This window comes from Lontra canadensis, unplaced genomic scaffold (assembly GCF_010015895.1).
Source record: "Lontra canadensis isolate GAN:19392208 unplaced genomic scaffold, GSC_riverotter_1.0 scaffold75, whole genome shotgun sequence".
In the NCBI taxonomy this organism is placed as follows: Eukaryota; Metazoa; Chordata; class Mammalia; order Carnivora; family Mustelidae; genus Lontra; species Lontra canadensis.
The window spans coordinates 1,672,806-1,680,781 of NW_022631069.1; the positions used below are offsets into that span (position 1 = coordinate 1,672,806).

Below are 7,976 nucleotides of genomic sequence, written 5' to 3' on the forward strand. Positions count from 1 at the left end.
ATTTCTCACTGCATTGGAGGCTGGAAATACAAGGTCATGGTGCTGGTATGGTCAGCTTCTGGTTGGAGTCTTCTTCAGGACTACAGATGGCTGACTTCTTGTATCTTCACCTGGTGGAAAGAGTGAGCTAGCTCTCTGGCTTCTTCTTGTAAGGACACTAATCTCATTCATGAGGACTCTACCCTTCAACCTAATCACCCCCTGAAGTTTCCACCTCCGAACACCATAACATTGGGATTAAGGTTTTAACATGCAAGCTTAAGGGGAGCACATTTGGTATTGCTGTAGAGCCAAGTCCTGAGTTGCCCAATTGAGAACACCTATCCTGTAGTTCTGATTAAGCTTCTTCTCCATATTTATGGCCAATATCTTGTTGGTAAATGAGAGACTTCATTCTTTTTGATTACTTGTAGATGAAGTGAGACTGCCCATCACCACATGACTTATTTTAGAATCAATATTGTATTTCTAATAAATTCAGAATATATCTTTCAACTTCTTCTAGGGTCATGTTCAGCTTCTCTGTCAGCATATTTAATGCTGATACACTGTTAGATGCAACCAGAGGTCTCAAATATGAAAAGAGTAGCATTTTTTTTTCAGATTTTATTTATTTATTTGACAGAGAGAGATCACAAGTAGGCAGAGAGTCAGGCAGAGAGAGAAAGGGAAGCAGGCTCCCTGCTGAGAAGAAAGCCCAGATGTGGGGCTCGATCCAGGACCCTGAGATCATGATTTGAGCCGAAGACAGAGGCTTAACCCACTGAGCCATCCAGGTGCCCCCAAAGAGTAGCATTTTTAAGGAAATCCTCAAGCCCAGCCACCAAGAAGTCCAGAAGCACCTACTCATATCTTCTCATTCAACAAACTGAAATAGAGTCTTTATATGTGAAAAACTATTACTAAACAATTTTGAAGGTCTTTTTAGCAACTGCTTGCATTTTCCAACATGTTTGTTATGACTACTGTAGTTAAAAAATGAATAATGTGGGCATACATGGTCTAAATTATTTTAAGATACTGTGGCTGGTAAAAGAAGAGACTAATAATATTATTAACTGCTTTGGTGCTAATTAAAGAACACAGAGACCAGTGAATGAGCCACGTTCACTGATGATGAGACTGGAGTAAAAGAATGACAGAATCTATGTTTCCTCTTCATCATGTGGGGCCTTCTATGGCTGCATTAGGATTTCAGAGGACTGTTTTCCTCAGAGTGAACTCAAAACATTTGTACTTGTTACTGAAACAAACTCTAAAGAAAAAAAAAAAAAGTAAAGATAGCCCGCTGTTCCTGAGTAATTACTACATTCATATTAGAATTTTGAATACCTGAGAGCCTGTCTAAAATATTGCTGCTTAAAATCCTGTTCATCATCTAGGTTGTCAAACAACATCTGTCTGTCTCTGGTTGACTGCATTTACCTTGTAGTTTTTTTTTTTTTTTTTGATCTTCAAATATCTTTATAATAGTTCCATTTCTGCTTGAAGTTGTTTCAGTTGTGCAGCAAGGTGTGTTGTTGTTTTCTCTCAAAGCATAAAGATATCATCAAAATAAAGGTTTTGGGAACTCCTTAGCAGAGTTTACCACACTAGCATCACTAAAAAATCTGATTTCCCTTATAAATATAAATATCTGATTTCCCTTTTCACTGTATATTTTCCTTGTTAAAAGAAAACAGAAAATCTAGATTCCCATCCAAATGATGTATTATGTGAGAAGTCAGGTCCTACTCCACCATCTTGCTTAAAAAAAGGAAGAGAAAAGAAAAGAAAGGTCTTCTTCATTTTTATCTTTAGTACTTCATATAACCCCTTCCTCAAAAGTGGTGTTCAGTCTGTGTTCAATTGATGCTTGAATGATGAGTGGTTATAAATTCTTAAAGTTCTCTTCCCCAATATGCAGAATCCATAGGACTGAACTGAGTCTAGATTGGCCCAAACATGTAGAAGTTGAAGGCAGAGGAAAGGCACCTCCTCACACCCTACACAAGCACCTCATTTGTCAGTATCTTTCAAAGCAGGAAAGAAGTCACCATTGGAGGGATGAGCAGTTAGAGTAGCACAGATTATGTTTATACTCTGTCTTTCTTAGCAGTTCACCTACCAACAGTGTAAACAATTCAGGACAAGCTGATTTTGCTTCCATTAATCAGTATCAACTATAAACTATTTGCATTTGAATTAGAGCACTGTTATATTAAATCTTTGAACAGCGAAAGAAAAGGAAGAAAGGAGGGAGGATAAAATGAAAGACAAGAAGATGAAAGAAAAGGAAAAGAGGATCATGGGACCAGTAGGCAGAATACTTAAATTGAAATTTTGGCTTTATGGCTGACAAATTCTGTAACCTCTTTTAGACTAGTTTTCTTTTCTAAGAACTGGCAATGATAACCACCTGGTAGATGTGTCATCAAGACTAAATTAGTTAATGTTTATAAAATCTCTAGCACAGTGCCTGGCACTGGATATGTAGGTTCAGAAATGATAACTACAGAATAAGTGATTTTTGGGATATAGTTATGTATGCACATTGGCCATTCATTTTTCAATTTTGAGGCAAACATAATTTTTTAGAAAACTCTTATGATCTTAGGAAAAGAGAAAGTCTAACTTGTATGGAGGAGCCCAATGAAGGTTTTTCATTACACCCAATAACAATAAACATTTATTTTGCATTTAATATTTCCAGGGATAGGTCTAAGTATCTACATGCGTTATCTTATTTAATCCTTTACTCTGACACCAAGAGGTAGGTCCTCTTAATGAATCCAATCTTCTATCTAAAAAAACCAGTTACTTGTCTGGAGTCAGCAAGTAGGTTTGGAAAGGGAGGCAATGATCTCTAAGCCCAAAGCTGGATCTCTCATAAAAGAAACTCCATGTATATTTTCTAAGCTTAAAATTAATACTCTTTACATTTATACATCGTTTAATAGTTTACGAAGTGATTTCATACAATTCTTACTTGGTCCTTCTAGCAACCATTTTAGAGAGTTAGCCAATCTTTCGGATCAATCAATCATTCAGGAAGTTAAGACCTAGAGAAACTGAGACTTGTTCAATTTAGCATAGCAGGGAAGCAACAGACCTGAACTCAAACTCTGAACATCAAACTCAACTCTGGGGCTCTTTTTATTATCACACAGCTGTTTATGCATTTTGGAACAAGCACCTAACTTTGAACTGATTTTGAAGTCTGAAGCACAGTCTTCAATTAATGTTAAGGGAATGAAAGATTCTTCTGTAGGAAGCAGAGCTTTTCTTCATAATGTCAGTGAATTCAGTACTAATCAAAATGAACAAACTCAGTTTAGTAAAATCGGAGGTACGAATCTAATGTCACGAGGTTGGCTTTGCACATTTGTATGTGTGTATGACTTACAAAAAGAGGTTTACAAATGCCTTGGAAAACATCAGCTTTTGGGGGGCTTCTGGCTGAGAAGTCAGTAGGACCCAAGTTAGTTATTCAGAGTAGACCATACTCTTCCAGGAAAGACCTTATGTAGTGTGTTTTTTTTTTTTTTTAAGATTATTTATTTATTTATTTGACAGACATCACAAGTAGGCAGAGAGGCAGGCAGAGAGAGAGGGAGGAAGCAGGCTCCCCGCTGAGCAGAGAGCCCAGTGCGAGGCTGGATCCCAGGACCCTGAGATCATGACCTGAGCCGAAGGCAGAGGCTTTAACCTACTGAGCCACCCATGTACCCCGTCCTTATGTAGTTTTTAAAAAGATTTCATGTATTTATTTGTCAGAGAGAAAAAGGGAGGGCGAGAGCACATGCAAGGGGAGCAGTGGGCAGAAAGAGAAGCAGGCTCCCCGCTGAGCAGAGAGCTGAATGACAGGATCAAACCCAGGACCCTGGGATCATGACCTAAGCTGAAGGCAGATGCTTAACCGACTGAGCCACCCAGATGTCCCAGGAGTGACCTTATGTATTTATCCAGAAATCCATCCCATTGTTGAACAGACACAGTATATTTCTAATTGAAATCTACCTGAGATGTAAAAGAAAGATTTCATTTCTCCAGTCAGTGTTTCTCTAATATCTTCTATGCCTTTTTTGAGCCGAGCTAGCACCTTGAGAATCGTCATTCTGAACTCTAGATCTGACATATTACTAATGTCCATATTGATTAGGTCCCTAGACTTCAGCACTGCCTCTTGTTCTTTTTTTTTTTTTTTTTTTTTGTGGTGAGTTTTTCTGCCTTGTCGTTTTATCCAGATAAGAATATATGAAGGGGAGAATAAAATACTAAAAGGGTGGCAAAGACCCCAGAAAAATATGAGTTAACCAAATCTGAAGAGACCCCAAATTGTGGATGGAAGAATGGGATTAAAAAGAAGTTCAAAAAAAATAAAAAGAAAATATAGATATTAGACTGGTGAATAGAACAGAGCCGCCCACTTAATTTTGGGAGTATTTTAGTCTCTTAGAAGAAACTATCTCCCAAAATTTTAGAGAAAGAAAACATATATATATATATATATATATACACAAAAAAATAAGGGTAAACATGATGAAGGGGTGGAATATGACTGTAAAGATGAAAATTTTAAAAAAATCTAAAAAAGGAGTTGATAAGATGAGTTGATTGGGAAAAGAAAGTAGAGAGAATTTGTTCAGGCTGGAGACTAGAACAAAGCCCTGTGCTAGATTTAGGGTATATTTTGATCTATTAGAAGAAGCTGTATCCCAAATTTTTTTAGAAGAAAAAACCCTATGTGTATACAAAAAATAAAGTTAGATACAATGAAGGATAAAATATGACTATAATAATGAAGGTTCAAAAAGATTTTTTAAAAGAAAGATTTCAAAGAGTAAAATAAAGCAGAAGACAGGTTTTGCCCTTGAGTAGTTTACAAGATGGGGGAAAAATGGAAAAGACAAGAATACAAAATTTGATCACTCCCCTTGGATTCTCTAGGATAGTCCTTTTGCTCATTTTCTACCATGATCATATATCCTGGGTTCTGATCATTGGCCATTGAAGTACTAAACTTCTGTTCCTTGCTTGCTGTTTCAGGTTTAGGATTATGGTAGACAGGTGTGAGAGATTTTAGCTCTGGGAAGGAGCTCTCTGCACTGGATCCTAATCACCATGAACAATTGCCATGAACACTTTCTTCTTTTTCTGCTGGCACCTGTGGGGGAGCCTGCTTCCTGAAGCCCACTTATTCTGGACCATATGCTGGCAAAGAACCTACATGAATTCTTTGTAAAAAAAAATGCAGTTGTTACTTCTTTAGTTTAAGATTTTTATTGTTTAAAAGTTTTCATTGTGACTAAATTATGATATGAAATTATGCTATATGTACACTAAAGTAAACATCTTGCAATCACCTCTCAATTTAAAAACTAGACCATTATCAGTGACTGAAGAGCATTTTCTATGCCCCTTATTGATCACACTCGAGAAATAGTCACTATCTTGAATTTTATGTTAATATTGTCTTGCTTTTACATGATTTTATCACCTAAATATGAATTCCTATGAGACAGATTCTTTAGTTTTGCCTGTTTTGAAGTTTTATAGGAACTGTATCATATTGTGTGTATTCCTTGTTACTGCTCCTCTCTCTGAAACTAGCTTTTGAGATTTATCCTTGTTAATACTATGGATGATTTATTTCAGCTATTATATTGAGCTCCATCTTATGTACTTACCATAATTTATTTATCCATTATATTGTTTATGGATATATTTTTTTTCCTTTTTGTTACTATAAACAATGTTTTGGACATTTTACATATCTCTTCATAAATACATGTATGAAAATTTCTCTCTAGGGTGTATACATAGGTAGGACTTGAATTTCTAGTCAAAGTACAAGCATATTTAGATTCACTAGGTAAGATCAAACTTTTTCAAAGTGATTATACCAACTTATACTCCCTCTACTAATAAGTAAGAAAAACTTAGCCTTGCTGCTTCTTGGTGCTTTTGACTTTTCAAATTTTTGTTAATCTATAAACAAAATTTGTGTAAAATTTGATACCATTTTGGTGCTTTAATTTGCATCTTTTTTTCTGATGGTTAATTAGGTTGAATTGAATTCATAAATTTTTAAAAAGATATTTTAAAAATTTATTTATTTTAACTGACACACACACACACGGAGAGAGAGAGAGAGAGAGAGAGATCACAAGTAGACAGAGAGGCAGGCAGAGGGAGAGGGAGAAGCAGGCTCCCTGCAGAGCAGGGAGCCCGATTTGCAGCTCAATTCCAGGACCCTGAGATCATAACCTGAGCTGAAGGCAGACACTTAATTGATGGAGCCATCCAGGCACCCCTCTTTTCATACATTTAAGGACAATTTTGTGTTTTCTAGTCTGTGAAATTCTGGTCCATGTTCTTTTGCCAATTTTTTAATGGGTTGATCATCTTTTAGTTCTTCAAATATTCTGGTTACTAATATTTCATCCACTTTATGTGCTGCAAATATTATTTTCCAGCAAAAGGATACTAGTTTTCAGCTGAATCTATCTCCCAGCACTAAACCATTCATTATCCTGTTCCTACCTTCATATGCGTGACCAAAACTTGCTTTTTCTGATCTGCCACCTGATGTACATTGCCGTGCTATTCAGTAGGGACCTTCTAATTCCCTATCTTGTTGCACTGGTTCTGGCATTTCAGAGATGGTGTGAGCTACCAACAGAACCTGGATCCTAGATAGGTTTGTATGCAGAGTCTACCATTAATTACTTCCTCTTGGACATCAGGCAAGTTCTTATTTTGTACCTAATGTGCCAATAAATCCACTTTAAAGAGATGTTGTGTCCTAGTGCTATATTTTGTAGTTGGTGAAACTGACAGGTGCTCAAACAATATTTGCTGTTTAAATTTGCCTCAAATTCATTGGCATAGGCAGATGTAATACCTACCAGTAAATGAAAGAGAGTTCTTAACTGCTTAGTTTGACTGATGAAAATAGTAAACTCTATGACATTTTTGTAATTGAGAATTTTCAGGCCTACTGTAATAAAATTCATGAATGAGGTACCATGAGGGATCCCAAATGAATAGAGCATAGTCTTCTCCATTAAGATATGACTACTTTAAACAGGATATTTGGATAAATAGAAGGTTAATTTTTAGATATTTAAGCCTTTTATGATCCTCTGCATAAAAGGATTCAGAAAATTGTTTTGAAGCAGAGGTTCTGGGTTGAGGAAGTCACTAAAATTGCTCCTTTTAATTACAAAACTTTATTGCTGATATGTGCCCGTTACTTTTTTTCTATGTTATTTTCTGTGTAGCAAAAGTTGTCCTCCTTACATCGAAGACAGAGCTCTGGGAGAGGGCGGCTTTGGGAGTCATCCTCCACTTCCCATTTTCCTTATCCTCACATATCTGAACTCCGACCAATCCTCTCTGTTCTCCTTTCACCATTCCTCAGTTAGCTCGCTCCACTCTATGCCTGCTGCCCCTGCTTTAGTCCTACCTTTCTCATCTCACTGGAAAACTGGAACAGAATCCTAACAGGTCTCCCTTCCTCCATCATCACGCTCCCTCCAGTTCATCCTTTATCTTGCTGTCAGAGAACATTTTAAAATTGGAATTTCATTACATGACCTCCTTGTGTATGGCTCCCTTGGCCCCTAGAAAAAGGCCTTTCGTTCTAGTACGGCACATGAGACCAGCCCTCCCCTGTTCCTTCCTCACGCTCCATGCCAAATCCATCTACTGATGGTCTCTGGGGCTTCCACATGGTTCCATGCCCTGTTCTTTGGTTTATGCTGTCCTCACCACCTTGTGTGCTATTTACCACCTTGCTTGCCTAGTAGATGCCTGCTTATTCAGCACTTAGCCCAAGTGCCAACTCTTCTTTGAAACTGCTCCTGGATCCTCTAGATCACACTGGCAATTCCTAATTGGTCCATTTCCCTGTGTAAGAATTTTTTTCCCTCCCTTCCTTCCTTTCTTTCTTTCTTTCTTTCTTTCTTTCTTTCTTTCTTTCTTTCTTTCTT

At 37.1% G+C, this 7,976-nt stretch overlaps 1 pseudogene; it reads right to left on the reverse strand.

The window, feature by feature from the left end:
• Window positions 1-258: 258 nt before the first annotated feature.
• On the reverse strand, window positions 259-7,717 carry LOC116881490 (annotated as a pseudogene).
• Window positions 7,718-7,976: the final 259 nt, after the last annotated feature.